Source organism: Stegostoma tigrinum, chromosome 45, assembly GCF_030684315.1.
Source record: "Stegostoma tigrinum isolate sSteTig4 chromosome 45, sSteTig4.hap1, whole genome shotgun sequence".
Classification (NCBI taxonomy): Eukaryota; Metazoa; Chordata; class Chondrichthyes; order Orectolobiformes; family Stegostomatidae; genus Stegostoma; species Stegostoma tigrinum.
This window is the reverse complement of record NC_081398.1, coordinates 15,145,909-15,166,626: the sequence shown is the minus strand read 5'-3', so window position 1 is coordinate 15,166,626 and position 20,718 is coordinate 15,145,909. Positions and strand designations below refer to the sequence as shown.

Genomic DNA, 20,718 nt, shown 5'->3' with positions numbered 1-20,718 from the left:
ATGTGTTGCCGTGGGGGAATGAAGCCTTCTGCTGAGGACTGACCGTTCAACCTCACTGCGGGGTGGTCTGGGAGGCTGTTGAACTTGGGGCTAGGGCTGAGTATTGAGCTCGAGCTAGGAGTGGAGGTGGAGACTGCAGCTGGAGTGGGTGTGTGGACAGGAGCTGTCACATGGGCGGAAGTGCAAGTAATGACTTGATCGGTGGCTGTCACATGATCAGCAGAAGCTGTTGCCACATGGTCGGTGGCGATAGGGGAAGCAGTCGTCACACAATCTATAGGAGTGGTTGGAACAACCACATGGTCAATGGTGTCAGGCATATCCCAGAGAAGGTCTGAGATGTGGTTAGGATGCCGAATAGTTGTGGAGGTTTGTATCTGCAGTTTGAGACAGTTTGGCATAAAATTAGTGTTTATGCATAATAGGGTGGAGAGAAAAAAAAAATTTGAAGCTGTGGATCCTTCTGAGGACAAAGAACAGTAGAGGTCCCCTGCAGGTGTGGGAAAGAGAAGCTCTTAGCTGCGGCACGGTCAACTACAGAGAGATAAGGTTGCAACACATGACTGCAAGCATGGAGCTGAGAATCTGCAGGGACAACCATTTCTGGAAGACTTGGAAGTACTGTAGATAACAGTTGTCATGGTTGGGTCCAAACTTTGATATCTGAACGTTATTTGGAGTGGGGAAGAAGCTGGTTGCGTAGTCAGGCACTGAGGAAGGAGACGTGGCTATGATAGCAGGATTGCTTCACAATGTAGTTGAAGAGTTTCAGGGCAGAAGCGAAAAGGAGCGAGTTTGCAGTGAAAGAGAGACTCAGTGAGCTTTCTTTGAAGGGAGAAGGAAAACCTCAAGATGCTTAGAGAGTTCACAGTACGATGTTTTGACCACTTGGAGACAGTAAGGATTGCAGATACTGGAAGCTAGAGTCAATAAATGTGGAGCTGGAAAAGCACAGCAAGTCAAACAGCATCCAAGGAGCAGGGAAGTCAATGTTTCAGGATGAAACCCCTCATCAGGACAGGGGGGGAGGGGAGCCCAGAAATAAAGGGGGCAGGGTGGGGATGGGGTGGAGATGGGTGGATGCAGGTAGGGGGTTATTGTGGTTGGCCAGTGGCAAAGGTGGAGCAGATAGGCAAGATGGGCAGGTTGCAGGTAGAGGGATTTTGAGGCTTGTGAACTCAGTATTCTCTGTAAACTCCCGAGGTGAAATATCAAGTGGTGTTCCTCCAGTTTACATTTGGCCTCATTCTGACAGTGGAGGAGTCCAAGGACGGATATGTCACCAGGGGGGTGGGAGGGGAGTTAAAGTGGATGGCGACCGGAAGGTCGGGTTGGTTGGTGCATGCAAAGTACAGGTGCTCTGTGAACCGGTCTCCAAATCTGCATATGCTCTCCACAATATACAGGAGACTATATCAGGAGAAACAGATACAGTAGATGAGGCTAGATGAACTGCAGGTCGGATTTGGAAGGATTGTTTGGGGCCTTGGACATAGATGAGATGGGAGGTGTAGCACCTCCTGCAGTTGCAGGGATAGTTACTTGGTGTCAAACCTTTTTTTTAGTTACTTGGTGTGGTGGATGGGTTGGTAGGCATTGTGGAGCTGACAAGGGAATTGCGGAATGAACGGTCCCTGCGGAAAGTAATCATGTACAGAGGGAAGTATCTTTTTGGTGGTGGGGTCTGATTGTAGGTGGTGGAAATGTCAGAGGATGATGTATTGTATTTGGAGGTTGGTAGCGTGATATGTGAGGACTAAGGCGAAACTATCTTTGCTTTGAGGGGAAGAGGGTTTGAGGCCAGACGCACAGGAAGTGGGTGAGATGTGATTGACGGCATCCTTAATTATAGAGGAGGGGAGACTATGGCCCCTAAAGTAGGAAGATATCTGGGAAGTCCTAGAGAAGAACACCTCATCCTGGGAGCAGATGCAGCGGAGGCAGACAAATTGAAATTGAGAGTATTGGGTAGCATTTTTGCAAGGGGGAGTGAGAGAAAGTGTAATCAAGGTAATTGTGGGAATCAGTGTATTTGAAATGGATGTCAGTGGTGAGTCAGTTACTGGCGATGGAGACGGAGAGGTCTGGGAAGGGGAGCCAGGTGTCATTTCAACACTCAGCCCCAGCCCCACCCAGACCTCCCCTTCACTGAGGATGAACGGCCAGTCCTCAGCAAAGAACTCACCCTCAATCCCCTGCATACACACGTGAATGAATTCCACACATGCCTCGATGTCAAGCTCTTTTTTCCACCATCTCCGCCTCTGCGCTTATTTCTTTGAACGAGAATCCAACCCACCCTCTGATGACCCCTTCTCCTGCCTCCAGCAGACTCCAACTTCCTGAACACCCCCTCCTGGCCGTCTACCCTCCCTTGATCTCTTCATCTCCAACTGCCACCATGACTTAAATCACCTGAATCTCTCCACTCTTCTCTCTTACCCAACCACTCCACATCAGAACGCACAGCCTTCTGCTCCTTTTGCTCCAACTCCAACCTCACCATTAAACAACTGGAGCACTATGGTAGTATGGCAAAATGGTATCTGTATTGCTAAGGCTAGACACCAACTCTCTGCCACCATCTCCTACTGTACCCTCAATCACGACCCCACCTCAATTACAAAGCCATTGTCTCTAAGAATATCAACAACCTCATCACGTTGGGAGATCTCCCATCTACAGAGTTCACCAAACCTGCGCCACCCGTTTCGAACTGCTACCCAAAATGCAACTGGCCCAGTTGACCCATAGTCTTTGCCTGCTCTTGCCCCATTGAGCTCATCTCCTCCTACCTCAACTCCATTCTTTCCCCTTTGGTCCAGGAGCACCCCACCTACATTCAGGACACAACCCAAACCCTCCACCTTTTCTAAAACTTACAATTCCCTGGCCACCAACACCACACCTTCATAATGGACATTCAGTCCCTGTCTCCCACAGCAGCCTGGGATACAATTCATCCTGACAGGTGTATTTACCTATTTTCAAGCCCAACAGAGCCTCCAATACCTTCCAGGTCCTATGTCAAACTATGCAAGTTCTTCACAGTCCCTTTTCCTGAATTCCATACCTTCATTCACATTTTCCAGAGTGATGACTGAAGTATCCATTCAAACACCTTGCAGTATCCTGCAGCTTCGCACACTAGTTTCATGTTTGGTCCTTTTCTTTTCTCTGGTTGGTGTCTTCTCTTTATTTATAAAATATCTTAGGATTCCCCTTAATCCTGTTCACAACCTCTTTCTCATGGCACCTTCTTTGCTCTTCTAATTGCTTTCACACAGGATTCCTACAGTGTGGGGACAGGCCCTTCGGCCCAACAAGTCCACAGTGATCATTGGAGCAACCCACCCAGACCTATCCTCCAATAACACACCTAAACTACCCGTCCCTGAACACTACAGGCAACTTAGCATGGTCAATCCACCTAGCCTGCACATCTTTGGACTGTGGGAGGAAACTGGAGCACCCGAAGAAAACCCACGCAGACACTGGACTGGGAGAATATGGAAACTCCACACACAGTTGCCCGAAGGTGGAACTGAACCCGGGTCCCAGGTGCTGTGAGGCAGCAGTGCTAGCCACTGAATCATCGTGCTGCCATGCTTTCTTAAGTTCCCTCTTATGTTCCTCAAGGGCTGCAGCTGAATTCCTTCCTTTGAATTTGTTAAAAGCCTTACTCTTCTTCTTTACCCAGTCCAGGATTGTCCTACACATTTGGGGTTCTCAGAACTTATTGTTTCCACATTTCTCTCCAAATGGTACATGGTGGACTTGTAATCTCTCCAGAGATAGTAAGAGCTGCTGATGCTGGAAGCAGAGATTACACATGTGGAGCTGGAGGTACGCAGCAGGCTAGGCAGGCAAATGTTTCAGGCTGGGACATTTCAGAAATGGGGGAGGGGTAGGGGGCTCTGAAACAAATAGAGAAGGGGGGGCGGGCTGGGGAAGGTAGGTAGGATAGTAATAGGCGAGTGCAGGTAGGCAATGGTGGGGATTGGTCAGGGAGGTGGGAGGAATGGATAGGTGGGAGAGAAGACAGGCAGGTCACGCAGGCAGGGATGGGAGGGTGGGTTGGTCATGATATGAGGTTGGGGGTGAAGAGATTTTGAAACTAGTAAAGTCCACATTGACAGGATTGGGTTGTAGGCTCCCAAGGCAGAATATGAGGTGCTGCTCCTCCAGTTTCTGGGTGGTGTCATTGTGATACCGGGGGAGGCCCAGGATGGACATGTCATCCAGGAAGCAGGAAAGGAAGTGGAAGTGTTTCACGACTGGAAGGTGTTGTCGTTTGTGGCGAACTGAGCGCAGGTACTCTACAAAGCAGTCTCCAAACCTCCGCTCGGTCTCACTGATGGAGAGGAAGCCACATCGGGAGCAGCGGATACAATAGACCACATTAGCAGATGTGCAGGTGAACATCTATCTGATGTTGAAGGTTTTTTTGGGGCCTGGGATGGAGGTGAGGGGGAAGATTTAGGGGCAGGTGTAGCACTTCCTGCGGTTGCAGGGAAAGATGCCGGGGTGGTGGGGCTAGTTGAGAGTGTGGAGTGGATGAGGGAGTCGCAAAGCGAGTGGTCCCTCCAGAAGGCAGTTAGGGATGGGGTGGAAACCGCCTTGCATTGCCTACCTGCACTCACTATCATCACCCCACCTACCTTCCTCAGCCACACCCCTCCTCTCTATTTATTTCAGAGCCCCCATCCTTCCCACATTTCTGAAGAAGGGCCCCAACCTGAAACATCAGCTTTCCTGTTCCTCTGATGCTGCCTGGCCTGCTGAATTCCTCCGGCTCCACACTGTTTTATCTGTAATCTCCGCAGCTCCTTTTTTGACTACATCCCCCACGCTATTGCTCCACTATACACTTAACCCACAAGGAGCTAATTCTGCTAATTAATCTACTAAGTGTCTACTATGGCCATATCCTGCTTTATTTTAATGAAATCTGCTTTCCCCCAATCTAAAGCTATCTTTTGCAGGTCATCTTTTTCATTGCCCAGAACAGATCAGAAATGGACCGTGTAGTGATCACTATTGCCTAAATGTTCCCCCACTTCCACATCGAACGTTTGTCTGGCTTATTATCCCAGAACCATACCCAAGACTCTACTGGCCCTTGTTAGGCATTCTTCATATTGATACCAAAAACTGCCCTGAGTATATTTCAAGAAATCTTCTCCCTCTAAACCCTTAACACAATGACTATTCCAATTTATGTTGGGAAAGTTGGAAGCCTCTTATATAATTAGCAGATTAATTCCCTACACCCACATGTCTCTGAAAGCCTGAACCTAAATAACAATCCTTATCCTGATAAACTAGTCCAGTTCATGAAAACCTCTCCACCTCTGCTACCTTCTCCAGCCACTACAAATCCTATTTCTGTCCCTTCCTCCAACCAGTACAACCTTGTGTCTGAAACTTTCTCCAGCTCCTACATCTCTCCCTTTCTCTGTGATCTTGTCCTACCTCTGCACATCCCCCTATTCTGTGAGTTGATGATGAAGGCTTCTGCAGGGTAAATGAAATATTCCTGAAGTTGCCAATCCCAGGGCTAAGTAAAGAATGTACCCATCTGCCGTGAAATGTCAGGCAGATGTCAATCCTTTCTAAAATGTTAACATGGCATTTTTTTTTGGAGGGCATTCAGAGAGGTCAATGGGGTGAGGGTACAGACAGATTTACTCTGCACCCAGGTTAGTAAACAACACAAAGCTAGATGGGAAGATGAATTGACAAAGATTCAGAGATGCTTCAGCAAGATTTGGACAAGTTGAATATATGGGTAAATGCATGACAGGTGAAGTATCATTTGATATACGTGTAAGATTATCCACTTTGGTAGCTCGAAGGCCCGAAATGTCTGCTTTTGTGCTCCTAAGATGCTGCTCGGCCTGCTGTGTTCATCCAGCTCCACAATTTGTTATCTTAGAAATGATCACCCAACCCAAAACATTAACTTTGTTTTTTGCCTTCACAGTCGCTGCCTGAGCTGCTGAGCTTTCGCAGCAACTTTGTTTTTGAAGGCAAATTACTATCTGACTGGCAATTGATTGGGAAAGCAGGAGGTGCAAGATCGGTTCTGGGGGAGGTGAGACCTGTACAAACTAGATGGGTTATACCTCAGCAGGATTGAGACTAATGTCCTTGAGGGAATGGTACTTGGTAGAGTGGTTGGGGAGGGTTTAAACTAGTGTGGCAGGGGGTGGGAACCAGAGCAGTAGGGCAGTTGATGCATAAATTGAGCGAAAAGTGGAAACCAAGTCAAATATGACTAAGAACAAGAACAGGCAAGGAAACACTGCTGAAAAGAGCAGGGCAGGTGGTCCAAAGTGCATGTGTTTCAATGCGAGAAGTATAATAGGTAAAGTAGATGAACTTACAGCTTTGGTTAGTAATTGGAACTATGACATTATTGCAATTACAGAAACTTGGCTGAAAGAGGAACAGGACTGGCAACTGAATGTTCCAGGATTTGATGAAGGGTCTAGGCCCGAAATGTCAGCTTTGTGCTCCTGAAATGCTGCTTGGCCTGCTGTGTTCATCCAGCTCCACACTTTGTTATCTTGGATTCTCCAGCATCTGCAGTTCCCATTATCACTGTTCCAGGATTTAGATGTTTCATGTGTAATAGAAGGGGATGTAAAAGGGGTAGGGAGTTGCATTAAAGGAGAATCACAGTATACTGAGGTAGGATACATCAGACGACTCATGCAGAAAGGCAGAATGGGTAGAATTTAGGGATAGGAAAGGTGAAATCACAATATTGGGGGTGTACTACAGGCCTTCCAACAGCCAACAGGAGATAGAGGAGAGAAAACATAAACAGGTTTTGGAAAGATATAAAAACAGCAGGGTTGTTGTGGTGTGTGATTTGAACTTCCCCTAACAACCGGGACTCAATACTTTGCTAAGGACTTGGATGGGGCAGAATTTGTAAGGGCCATTCAGGAGAATTTCTTGACACAGTACGGAAACAGTCCAACCAGGGAAGGGGTTATTTGGATCTGGTTTTGGGAAATGAACCCAGCCAAGTGAGTGAAGTTTCAAAGGGTGAGCATTTTGGTTGTAGTTACCATATTAATTTTAAGACACTCATAGATAGGGATTATAATAGTCCTTGGATAAAAGTGTTAAATTGGGGGAAGGCAAACGACAACAATATTAGGCAGGAACTGGAAAATTTTGTTTGGAGGTGGCTGTTTAAGGTTAATTCCACATCAAACATGTGAGAGTATATCAAATGGCAGTCAATGAGTTCAGGAGTGATATGTTCCTGCAAGAATGAAAGATAGGTATGGCAAGTCATGTGAACCTTGGATGACCAGGGATACTATGACCTTGGTCAAAAACAAAAAGGAAGCATATATAACGTCTAAGAGGATGGAGACGGATGAAGATCTTGAAGTATATAAGTAGGAAAGAACTGAAACAAGGAAGTAGAAGAGCTAAAAGCAGTCATGAAAAGTCATTAACAAACAGGATTAAGGAAAATCCCAAGACTTTTCATATATTTAAAAAAACAAGACAGAAGCCAGGGAATGGGTTGGCCCACTCAAGGACAAAGGAGGGAATCTGCATTTGGAGCCAGAAGAGGTAGGTGAGGTCCTAAACAAATACTTTGTGGGTATTCACCAAAAAGAAGGAATTGGTGGATGATGATCTCAGGGTAACGAGTGTCAAATTTCTAAGACAAGTTGCTATTAAAATGGAAGACGAATTGTGAGTCTTAAAAAATATTAAGTAAGTCCCCGGGTCCTGATGGGATCCATCCCAGAATACTGATGGAGGCAAGGGAACAAATTGCTGGAGCATTGACAGACATCTTTAGGGCTTCCCCTGTAGCCAAAAAGGATACAGTGGGCTGGACAATGGGCAACTTTGTCCTACTTATTAAGAAGGATAGCAGGTATAATCCAGGAAATTACAAGCCTGTGAGCCTCACATCAGTGGTAGGGAAATTATTGGAAAAGATTCTCCATGACAAGATCTATACTCATTTAGAAGCAAATGGGCTTATTAGCAATAGACGGCATCGCTTTGGCAGGGTGAGGTCATGCCTCACTAACTCAATCAAGACTTTTGAGGAGCTATCAAAGATGATTGAGGGAAAAGCAGTTGATGTTGTCTACATGGACTTCAATAAAGCCTTTGGCAAAATCTCTCATGGTAGGCTGGTACAAAAGATGATGTCACAGAGTATCAGGGTGAACTGGCAAGAATAAACCTAGTCTATCCAACATTTCTTCATAACTAAAATCCCCCATACCAGGCAACATTCTGATAAGCTTAGTCATAGGAGACAGACAGTAGGAGTAGAATAATGCTCTTCACAATGGAAGACTGTGAATAGTGGTGTTCCACAGGGATCAGTGCTGGGACCTCTGCTGTTCGTGATCTACATAAATGATTTGAATGAAAACATGGCTAGTCTAATTAGTGAGTTTACAGACAATACAAAGTTTGGCAGAGTTGTGGCTAATGAGAAGGATTATCAGAGGATACAGCAGAATATAGACCAGTGAGAGGCAAAGGCAGAAAAATGGCAGATGGAGTTTAATCTGGGCAAATGTGAGGTGATGCAATTTGGAAGGTCAAGTATAGTGGAAATTACCCAGTGAGTGGCAGAACCCTTAGGAGTATTGATATCCAGAAGGATTTGGATATGATCACTGAAGGTGGCAGTGCAGGTAGATAAGACAGTTTTAAAACAAGGTCTACGGCATGCTTGCCTTTGTTGGAAGGGCATAGAGTATAAGGATAGGCAAGTTAAGTTGCATTTATAGAACTTTAGTTAGGCCGCACTTAGAATATTGCGTACAGCTCTGGTCATCACACTTCTACGGATGTGGACATTTTGGAGAGGACACAGAAAAGGTTTATCAGAATGTTGCCTGGTATGGGGGATTTTAGCTATGAAGAAATGTTGGATAGACTAGGTTTATTTTCACTGGAACATGGGAGGTTGAGAGGGTGGCCTGATAAAAGGTTGAGAATGGCTGGCATGGATACAGTAGAAAGTATGAGACTTTTTTCCAGGGTTCAAGGGTTGATTATAAGTTCAAGGTGGGGGGACATGTTTAAAAGAGATGTGCGAGGCAGGTTTTTTCACAACAAAAGGTGGTGAACGCCTGAAACATGCTGCCAGAAGGTGGTGGAAGCAGACACAATAGCAGCATTGAAGAAACACCTGGACAAATACATGAATACTTAGGGAATAGAGGGATATGGACCCTGTGCATGAAGACAGTTTTAGTAAGGAAGGACAAAACATGTCGGTGCAGGCTTGAAGGGCCTGTTCCTCTGGTTTATTGTTCTGCTTTGTTCTTTGAGACCAGACTGTCCTTGTACATCAGCCACTGAAAGTGTAAGTGCAACTACAGCAGGCAATGAAAAAGGCAAATGCTGTGTTGGCCATCATGGTCTGAGGGTTTGAGTACAGGTGCAGGGGAGTCTTTCTGCAATTGTACAGGAGCTTAAGTGAGACCTCACCTGGAGTTTAGTGTGCTTTTTTTTCTTTATTCATTCACAGGAAGAGGACATCGCTGACCAAGCAAAATTTATTGCCCATCCCTAATTGCCCAGACAACAGTTTAGAGTCAATCACGCTGCGTGAGTCTAGAAACACATGTAGGCCAGACCAGGTAAGGATGGCAGTTTCCTTTCCTAAAGGAGATTAGTGATGGGTTTTTCGACAATGGATTCACGGTCATCATTAGATTCTTAATTCCAGATATTTTATTGAATTCAAATTCCAACACCTGCCCTGGTGAGATTCAAATCTGGGTCGCTGGAACATTATCTGGGTTGCTGGATTAACAATCCAGCAATAAAACCATTAGGTCATTGCTTCCCCATTGTCTCCGTATCTGAAGAACTGTGTCCTTGTTATGGAGGGAGTGCAAGGTTCACCAGACTGATTCCTTAAATGGCAGCCCTGATTGGATCAGTTATGACTATATTCACTGGAGTTTAGAAAAATATGGGGAGATCGCATAGAAACCTATAACGTTCTAATACAACTAGACTGGATAAACACGGGAACGGTGTTCCTGATGACTGGGGAGTCCAGAACTAGGGAGTTCAGAGTCAAAGGATATTGGGTAGAAACGTCTTCACCAAGAGAATTTAAAGCCTGTGGAATTCACTGCCATAGAGAATAGTTGAGGCCAAGACAATGAATGATTTCAGAAAGTAGTTAGATTCAGAGCTTAGGCAGAAGAGATTAATGTAGGAACAGGAACAAAAACAGAAATTGCTGGAAAATCTCAGCAGGTCTGGCAGCATCTGTGCAGAGAAATTAGAGATCATTCTTTGGAACTGTTCGTAACTAGGAAAAGTTTGGTTTTTATGCAGAAGACAGGGTGTGGGGAGGGAATAGGAAGCAAAGGATAGGTGGATGTGTGGCCTAAAGAAATAGAAGAACAGTTGGACAGACACAGGAATGGATAATGGTCAGCCTAGGAGGGCGAGTAGCTTTTAATGGGGACTGTTGGTGACTAACAGTGGAACGTGCAACAGTAGACATCTGATAATGAAGCCTGGTGTGACAGGCTGGAGTAAGAGCATTTGAGAAACGCTTTACCTGCACTTCACTTAATCTAGTCTACTGCATTCACAGCTCACAACGTAATTCCTCTTCATTGGGGAAACAAAGCATAGACTGGGTGACCGCTTCACAGAACACCTATGTTCTAGACACAAAAAAGACCAAGCTTCTAGTTGCCTCCCATTTCAAAACAATATCTTGTTGACTGGCAAACATCTTTATCTCAGACTTGCTGCAGTCCTCTGGCAAAGCTCGGTGCAAGCTGGAAGAACAGTATGTCATTTTCTGTTTGGGAACTCTACAGCTTTCTGGACTCAACACTGATTTCAACAATTTTAGGGCTTGAGGCACCTTCTCACATGTCCTTACCCCAAACCCCACAAACCTGCCCTTGTTATCACATGGTCTGTTCCTATACACACTACCCATTGTTACCCACCAATAGTCTCCATTAACAGCCATTCATTCTTCTAGGCTGATTGTTATCCACTCCTTTGTCTGTCGAATTGTTCAGATTTCTCTCCATAAATGCTACAGATCTGCTGAGATTTTCCAGCAATTTCTGTTCTTGTTTCTGATTTCCGACATTTGCAGTTCTTTTGTTTTTTTTAAGTAGAAACAAGGTCCTGAGTTCAATGATCAGCCATGATTATATTGAGTAGCAGAGCAAGCTCCAAGGGGCAAACAGTCTATTCCTGTTCTTACTGCCTACCGTTTCTAACTCCATGCTGAACCTGTCCTGTTTAGATTAGATTCCTTACAGTATGGAAACAGGCCCTTTGGCCCAACAAGTCCACACTGCCTTTTGGAGCATGGTAACAATGTTGATAAAACTTTAATTTCAGTTTAAAAGAGGCAGTTTTATATTCAGTTTAGAAGTGTTGTGAAAGCTTTGCTTTGAATTTCAAATAGTGTGACGTTACTGTACCTTTAACAGAGATGTTCTGTCTTGTTTCGTTTGCAGGTAGCTGGTGTTACTGTGGTACAAAAATGTCTGTTTCAGATAGGCTATTAGTAAACAGCTTTTGAGTTCTTTCTGGGTTTTTTTTAATGAGGCAAAAGAATCATTAGTGGGCAGGATCAAAGCTCACAGAGACCCAGCAAGGCTTTTTGTTTTACTTTCAGTTAGTGAGAAGGTTTCTGCTGGCTGCTGAGCTGCTAGGGTTAAGTCTCAAACAGTGAGACTTCCTCTTAAAAATCAAAAGGGGCAAATTGTTTCTTTCTTCTGGGCTGGGGAGAGGCAGCTACTGAGAATCATAACTGTTTTGCTGAATTGCATTTTTGCTAAAGGGTGTGTTAATGGAGCACTGTCTATATTAGAACAATTGATGATTAGTGATTAACTAATACATTACCTTGTTAAGTACTTCAAAAGAATAAAGTTACACCAATTTTTTTGTATTTTATATCTAAAGTGTGTTGATTAAAGCCGAGTGGTGGACCAATCAAATCATGTCTGGAACAAGCAGATTAAACTTGCCTTTGAATAAATATAGAAGTTAGCATCTGGGCTATCCCTTTGCAATATTTTGTTGGGGGAGCATGTCTGGTCTGCTCCATAACAAATTGGGACCTCATCCGGGATCAAAATCTCTTATCTCAGGTTGGGCTTAGGGTTATTAGACTCAAACACAGTGAGCAGTAAGTGTTGGTTTTCTCTTTTCAGGTGTTGCGTTCAGGTGGTTTATACAGGGACTGCCTTGTGTCATAACAACTCCTGCAGAAGCTAAGAGTTTCTTCAATGTACAAGTCACCACTTTGGGTGGTTTACAGAACATGAGGAAGGCGGAGCTTTTGGAATTGGCAGACAAGCTAAAGTTGGGGTTGCCTGTGTCTGTGAGGAAAGGGGTAGTAATTACAATAGTTCGGCATTCACAATTGCCAGAAATGCAACTGGAATATTGGAAATGGCTAAAATTAAATTGAAAATGAAGAAACTTGAATTAGACGCAAAAGAAAAATAAAGAGAGATAAAAGCAAAACATAATTGTAGAACAAAGAGCAAAATAATTAAAACAGTTTGACTTACGATTAAAAGCAGAACAAAAGGAGAACAGTGGTTTTGAACTTCAGATGTTGGCACTGAAAAGTGATAGTCAACTTTAAATTGCAGAGGTAAAGAAAAAGGTTGGAAGTAGTAACAAGGATGGTGATGAAGAACAAACCCATCACAGCCAAAGGCCTGGTGGGGTTCTGTTTAAATATGTCCAAGCGTTCAATGAGAAGGATATAGAAGGCTTTTTCATTTAATTGGAGAAACTGGCTGGAACTCATGTGTAAGAGCTGAAAGTTAAAACTGCAAGATTAGCAGCAGAAATGGCAGATGATTATGAGTTAGTTCATAAATCAAAGTTTGGCTTCTGACATCAATCTCAATCTGGTAGAAAGTGTAGAAATTTACAAAAATAGAAATCCTCAGGTGTTAGGGGAAAACGAGGTTTCATTCAGGATTGTAAAGATAGCTTACCACAGGTTAAAAATGACAATTCTTCTCATTACCTGCAATTCCACCAATCTTCGTATCATCCGCAAACTTACTACTTATACAAACCATGTTTTCCTCCAAATTATTTATATAGATTATGAACAGCAGAGGTCTCAGCACTGATCCCTGTGAAACACCACTGGTCACATCTCCTATTCCAAAAAGCATCCTTCCACCACTACCCTCTGTCGTTTTTTAAACAGGCCATTTAGCCAATCAAGTCCACACCGACCCTCTGAACAGCGTCCCACTCAGACCCACACCCCAACCCTATCCCTCTAACTGTACATTTACCATGGCTAATCCACGTAGCGTGCACATCCCTGTACACTATGGACAACTGCCTGTCCAAGTCACCCTGTATTCTAATAACATCCTCCTCACATTTCACACTGCCACCCAACTTTGTGTCATCAGCAAATTTGCTAATATTACTTTTAATGCCTTCATCTATATCATTAATGTATATTGTAAACAGCTGCGGTCCCAGCACCAAACCTTGTGATACCCCACTGGTCACCGCCTGCCATTTTGAAAGGGACCCATTTATCACTACTCTTTGCTTCCTGTCAGCCAGCCAATTTTCAATCCAAGTCAGTATTTTGCCCCCAATACCATGTGCCCTAATTTTGCTCACCAATCTCCTATGTGGGACTTTATCAAAGACTTTCTGAAAGTCCAGGTATGCTACATCCACTGGCTCTGCCTTGTCCATCTTCATAGATACATGCTGAAAAAATTCCAGAAGATTAGTCAAGCACGATTTCCCCTTTGTAAATCCATGCTGACTCTGACCTATCCTGTTACTGCTATCCAAATGAGTTGTAATTTCATCTTTTATAATTGACTCCAGCATCTTTCCCACTACTGACATCAGGCTAACCAGTCTATAATTTCCTGTTTTCTCTCTCCCTCCTTTCTTGAAAAGTGGGACAACATTTGCCACCCTCCAATCTGCAGGAACTGGTCCTGAATCTATAGAACATTGGAAAATAATTACCAATGCGCCCATGATTTCTAGATCCACCTCCTTAAGTACCCTGGGATGCAGGCCATCAGGTCCCAGGGACTTATCAGCCTTCAGACCTAACAGTCTATCCAACACCATTTCCTGCCTAATGTAAATTCCCTTCAGTTCGTCCATTACCCTTGGTCCTTCAGCCACTATTACATCTCGGAGATTGCTTGTGTCTTTCCTCGTGCAGACAGATCCAAAGTATCCATTCAACTCCTCTGCCAGTTCCTTGTTCCCCATAATAAATTCACCTGTTTCTGACTTCAAGGACCCAATTTTAATCTTAACCAATTTTTTTCTTTCCACATACCTAAAAAAGCTTTTACTATCCTCCTTTATATTTTTGGCCAGTTTTCCTTCGTACCTCATTTTTTTCTCTGCGTATTACCTTTTTAGTTATCTTCTGTTGCTCTTCAAAAGCTTCCCAGTCCTCCGGCTTCCCACTCATCTTTGCTATGTTATACTTCTCTTTTATCTTTATACAGTCTTTAACTTCCCTAGTCAGCCACGGCCGCCCCTGCCTCCCCTTAGGATCTTTCTTCCTCTTTGGAATGAACTGATCCTGCACCTTCTGCATTATATCCAGAAATAGTCCATGACTGGAAGACTGCATTGAGAAGGTGGGACAAATTTATGTTTCTAAACTGGACTTACTCAAAGGATATTGGTAGGTACCTTTATCTGAAAGAACAAATGAAGTTCCAGCTTTCATGACAGCAATTTAAGGTCATGTCATTTAGTATGAAGAATGCATCAGCTACATTTGAAGGATTTAAGCAATAAGTAATTTCAGGATTACCCATTTGTGTGTTGACATATATAACCTCATGATTCTTGGTCACACAAGGAAGGAACTTTTGGAACATCTCGCAAAATTGTTGATTGACTCCAGGAGGCAAGCTTAGTGAAAAACCTGGCCAAGAGTGAGTTCTCAAAAGCCCAAGTCATGTTCCTAGGCCTTACCATTGGACATGGACAGATGGCCCCACAGAATGTGAAAACAAAGGTTATTGGGGAGTTTGTCACACCATCGACAAAGAGGAAGGACTGTGACTCCTGGGATGGTGTTTTTTTTTTATTGGAGGTTTGTATTGGATTTTAGCAGAGTGGTTGCTCCATTGACTGACTAGTTAAAGTGCAGAAAATTTCAGTGAACTGAGGAGTGTCAGAAGGCATTTGACAGCCTGATAGTTGTGTTGACCACCACCCTGGTGTCAGCAACACCCCATTACACAAAGCCATTCAAAGTGGCGATTGATGCGAGCGATGTTGGTGTCACTGCTATACTCTTCCAAGATGACAAGAGTATTGAGACACCTACTGAATATTTTTCCGGAAAGTTATACATTCATCATACCAAATATTCCACTGTTGAGAGACAGACCTTGGGTTTGGTGTTGGCATTGCAACATTTCGACTTTATTTAATTCATTTATTGGATTTGACTGTTACTGGCTGACCAGCATTTATTGCTCATCCCTAGTTGCCTTTGAAAAGGTAGTAGTGAGCTGCCTTCTTGAACTACTGCAGTCCTCATGTTGTGAGCTGAACCATAATGCCATTAGGGAGAGAATTTTAACCAAGTGACAGTGAACGAATAGCAAGATATTTCCAAGTCAGGATGGCAAGTGGCTTGGAGGGGAGCTTGAAGCTGATACCGTCCCCATGAATCTGCTGCCCTTGTCCTTTTAGATGGATGTGGTGATGGGTTTAGAAGGTAATGTCTGAGGATCTTTGGTGAATTTCTGCAGTGCATCTTATAGATAGTTCATACTGTTGCTACTGAGTGTCGATGATGTTGGATGCTTGTGGATGTAATGCTAAACAAGTGCACTGCTTTGTCCTGTGTGGTAACAAGCTTCTTGAACATTGTTGGAGCTGCTGTCATCCAAGCAACTGGGAGGTAATCCATCACACTCCTGACTTGTACCTTGCAGACAGTGGACAGGCTTTGGGGACAAAAATAAAACTTGCTTGAAAAGCTCAGCAGGTCTGGCAGCATCTGTGAAGAAAAATATCACAGCTAACGTTTCTGGTCCAGTGATCCTTCTTCAGGAGGTGAGTTACTCACCGCGATATTTCTAGCGTCTGACCTGCTCTGTAGCCGCTGTTTATGTGGTGAGTCCAGTTGAGATTCTGTTCAATGATAACCCCCCAGGATGTTGATAAGTGGGGATTCAGGGATGGTAACAGCATTGAATGTCAAGGGCCAGTGGTCAGATTGTCTCTTATTGGCGATGGTCATTGCCCGGCGCAAATGTTACTTGCCACTTGTCAGCCCAAGCCTGGATATTGTCCAGACCTTGCCGCATTTGAACAACGCCTGCTTTGGTTTCTGAGGAATTGCAAATGGTACCAAACATTGTGTGATTATCGATGAATATCCCCACTTCTGACATTATGAAGGGAAATGCATTGCAGGGAACTCTTGCAGAGATGTCCTCGAGCTGAGACAACTGACCTTCAACAACCACAACCATCTTTCTATGTGCAATGTATGGCTCCAACCACCAGAGAGTTTGCCCCCAATACCATAGATACCATTTTTCTAGGACTTCTTGATGCAATACTCTGTCAACCGCAGCCTTGATGTCAAGGGCTGTCACTGTCACCTCATGTCTGGAATTCAGCTCTTTTGTCCATGTTTGAACCAAAACTGTAATGAGGTCAGGAGCTGAGTGGCCCTGGTGGAACCAAACTTGGGTGTCACTTGGCTGGTTATTGCCAAGCAAGTGCTGCACCTTCCATCATTTTACTATGTTGCCAGTAATGTATCTGAGATGATAGTGTATATTGATCCTAACCCTATCATAACTCCTTAATGTTTTTGGAAAATTTGAAGAAGAAAAATACCAAACTATTTAGATGAGATTTATTGTTACAGCCATTCAATTTGAAAACTACATGTGGCAGATCGAGAGAATGTAATTGCCAATGCTTTGTCATGACTTTCCATAGACTCACAGAATCCCTACAGTGTGGAAACAGGGCCTTCGGCTCAATAAGTTCACACCGACCCTTGGAGCATCCCACCCAGACCCATCCCTCTGTAACCCACCTAAGCTACATCCCTGAACACTACGGGCAATTTAGCATGGCCAATCCACCTAGCCTGCACATCTTTGGGCTGTGGGAGGAAACCGGAGCACCCAGAGGAAACCCACGCAGACATGGGGAGAATGTACAAACTCCACACGGATAGTCGCCTGAGGGTGGATTCGAACCCAGGTCCCTGGCGCTGTGAGGCAGCAGTACTCGCCATTGAGCCACCATACCACCCCTTTTGTGATAAAGGAAGACAGAGAAGTTTGGTTACTGATGAAATGAAGTAAAATGGACTATGTCATTGTATGTTTAAAGTTAATATGATACATATACAGAGTACTAATAATATTACATTAAAGGCTTTGAAAATGAAGCTATCTCTGTATATTGATCATTCATTTTTAAGGGCAGGAAGACAGAAGTGTGACAGTACTGCACCTTTAAGCGAGAGGTGTTGTGTTATTTCTCTTGTAGGAAGTGTTGTCACCGTGGTGCTGAAATTTCTCCTTCAGACAGGCAGTTGATAAACAGCTTTTGAGTTCTCCCCGGGTTTTGTTTTTAAAATAGAATTATGAGCGGGCAGGGTCAGGGTTCATACACACCCAGGAAGGCTTTCAGTTAATGAAAGATTTCTGCAGACTGCTGAGCTGAAAGCTTGAGTTCTCAGCTGCTAGAGTGAAGTCTTAGACAGTGAGGCTTCCTCTTAAAAGTCAAGAAGGGCAGATTGTTTCTTTCTTCTGGACTGGAGAGAAACAGCACATGAGGATCAACTGTTTTGCTGAATTACATTTTTGCCAAAGGGTGTATTTATAGGATGCTGCCTATTTTGGAACTGATGATGATTAGTGATTAAATAACACATTATCTTGTTCGGTGTTTCAGTGGAGTAAAGTTATACCAACTTTTTTTTTGGATTTTAACTGTGTTGTAAGAATGAAGTATGTTTTGATTATAGCCTAATGGTGGACCTGAGAGTATTTGACCGGGACAGTGTCGAGAACTTTACTTTCAGTTTATAAAAGTCGAAAGCATTTCTTTCATTTTACTTCAAGTTTAAAACAGTGGAGACAGTGTTACTCTGTATCAAACTCCCTGCTTTCCACAGGCTGGATATATTTAATGGGGACAGCATAAAAAGAGCATTAGTTTCAGTTTAAAAGATTAGAAAGAGTTTTACTTATGGCCATTAAAGGAGTAAAGACAGCTTTATACTCAGCTTAAAGGAGTAGAGGGAATATTAACCTGCATCTAGCCCTATGCTGTACTTGTTCTGGTCTTGTCTGATAGAGAGTTTTGAGAGGGCTTTGCTTTCAGTTTCTAAAAAAAACAGTAAAAAGAGCTCAAATTTCAGCTTAAAAAAGCAGTTGAAGCTCTACTCTGTATCTAACTCGGTACTGCCTCTGTGCTGGGAATGTTTGATGAAGACATTAGAGAGAATATTTACATTTACTTTCAGTTTAAGATATAGGGGGAGCTTTATTCTGTATCTAACACCTTGCTGTCCCTGTCTCAGTTTGATGGGAACAGTGTAGAGAGCTTTACCCCATATCCAATACCATCCCGTGACTGTCCCGACAACATTGAGGGACCTTTTACTTTCAGTTTAAAAAACTAAAGGCATTTCCACTTTCAAGTTAAATGAGTAGATGGAACAATGGGGTTAGTATCCAAAAATAAAGTTTTCTCATCTTTTAAACTGGAAGTAATGCTCCTAAGCATCTCACCGTATTTTGTACGTGTCCTGGGACTGCTTCATTGGACAATTTTGAGAAACCTTTACTTTCAGTTTACTGTGAATTTTTAAAAAAGCAGAGAAGCCTTTACTCTGTATCTATGCTGCCCATATCTTAGAAGTGTTCGATTGGGTCATTTTAAAAGTTTGGTACGTGTTTTAATTTTGGCTCAATACAGACAGCTTCATTCTCAGTTTAAAACAGTACAGGAAACATTACCCTGCATCTAATCCTTGCTGTACCTGTCTGATGGAGACAATGTTGAGGAAGCTTTATTTTTACGTAAAAGAGTAGTTGGAATTTTAGTTGATTTACTTTCAGTTTAAAAGAGTACTGGGAGATTTGCGCACTATCTGTCCCTGTACTGTAGTTGACCTGTGATTGATTGGTAAGGGCAAACATCTGTGTGTCACTCTGCATATCACCTTATGTTGAACTTGACCAGGAGCACTTGATGGGATAGTGGATGTAGCTTTGTTCCGTGTATAATCCAGTGCTGCATGTGTCCTGGGAGTGTTCGACAGGGACAACATTAATGTTGATTCACAGATACATGTGCAGATACACCCACAGATATAGAGATATTTATGCATAATGCAGGCCCACACACCATCATAGTTACACACAAGAGATATACACACACTGACGTATGCTGTCACATGCTCATAAACATATGCAGGCTCAGAGAATTGAACTGTGTTAAGACGTCACACTGAACATCACACTAGAGATCTGTACACTTTCTCACACACGCACAGCTCTCTGTCAGCCCTCCCCCGCTTATTTGGAAGACTGCTATTTTTACCGATGTTCCTGTCAAAACCATCTTACCCGAACATTCATTAAAAACGCACAAACGCCCAGCTCCCATATCCTTCTGAAGAATACAAGCTAGCTGCAGGCAAGTCCGAGAATCAGATACAGGAATGTGGGACAGGTTCAACATCTGTGTGTCAAAAATACATGAGTACAGGACCAAAGATTTCTTCCTGTATAAGAAAAGGCATGTAGAATACTGGGAAATAAGAACTGATCCAAAAAAAATTCCATTTTGCTTATACTGAATATAAATCACCCCCTTTTCCAACTACAATATAACAGACCCACATTATTAATGTGCCTCAAGGCTTCACTCATAAAAACATGTTTTGGAGACTACTACCTTGTAACTGCTTGTGAGGACCAATCATGTTACACGGGCTGTGTTGTGAAGATGTGTGAGGGACACGCATACACAGCACATTCTGCATGGTGAATGAGAAAAAGATAGTGCTGCACTGACAGAGAATGGGTACTGAGGAGTACCACACTGTTGAGAATCAGTACTGACTCAGTACCATGCCACTAGAGGGCTCAGTACTGAGGTAGCACTGTGGTGTCACAGGGTTAGTACTGAAGGAGTGCCGCACAGTTGAGAGGGTCAGTACTGAGAAAGGACTACACTATCAAAGGGTCAGTGCTGAGGGTATGCTACATTATCATTGGTTTGGTGCTGAGGGAGCACTACACTGTTGCAGGGTCAGTTCTTACGGAAGAGTACACAGTTGGGTGGCACAGTGCCTCAATGGTTAGCACTGCTGCCTCACAGCCCCAGGGACTCAGATTCAATTCCAGCCTCGGGCAATTACCTGTGTGGCGTTTGCACAAGTTTCCTCCGGGTGCTCCAGTTTCCTCCCACAGTCCAAAGTTGGCTAGGTGGATCGGCCATGCTAAATTTTCCATCGTGTTCAGGGATGTGCAGATTAGGTGGGTTATACGGGGATGGGTCTCGGTGGAATGCTCTGAGGGTTGGTGTGGACTTGTTGGGCCGAATGGAATAGTGTAGGTTGGATGGGCTTCAGATCGGTATGACAGGTCGGCACAACATCGAGGGCCGAAGGGCCTG

The 20,718-nt window shown here is 43.7% G+C and overlaps 1 protein-coding gene across 1 annotated transcript in view; it reads right to left on the bottom strand.

The window, feature by feature from the left end:
- The window catches only part of LOC125448620 (neuroligin-1-like), a 404,881-nt gene that overhangs the window by 378,896 nt on the left and 5,267 nt on the right, over positions 1–20,718 (bottom strand). The gene's annotated exons all lie outside the window — the stretch shown is intronic.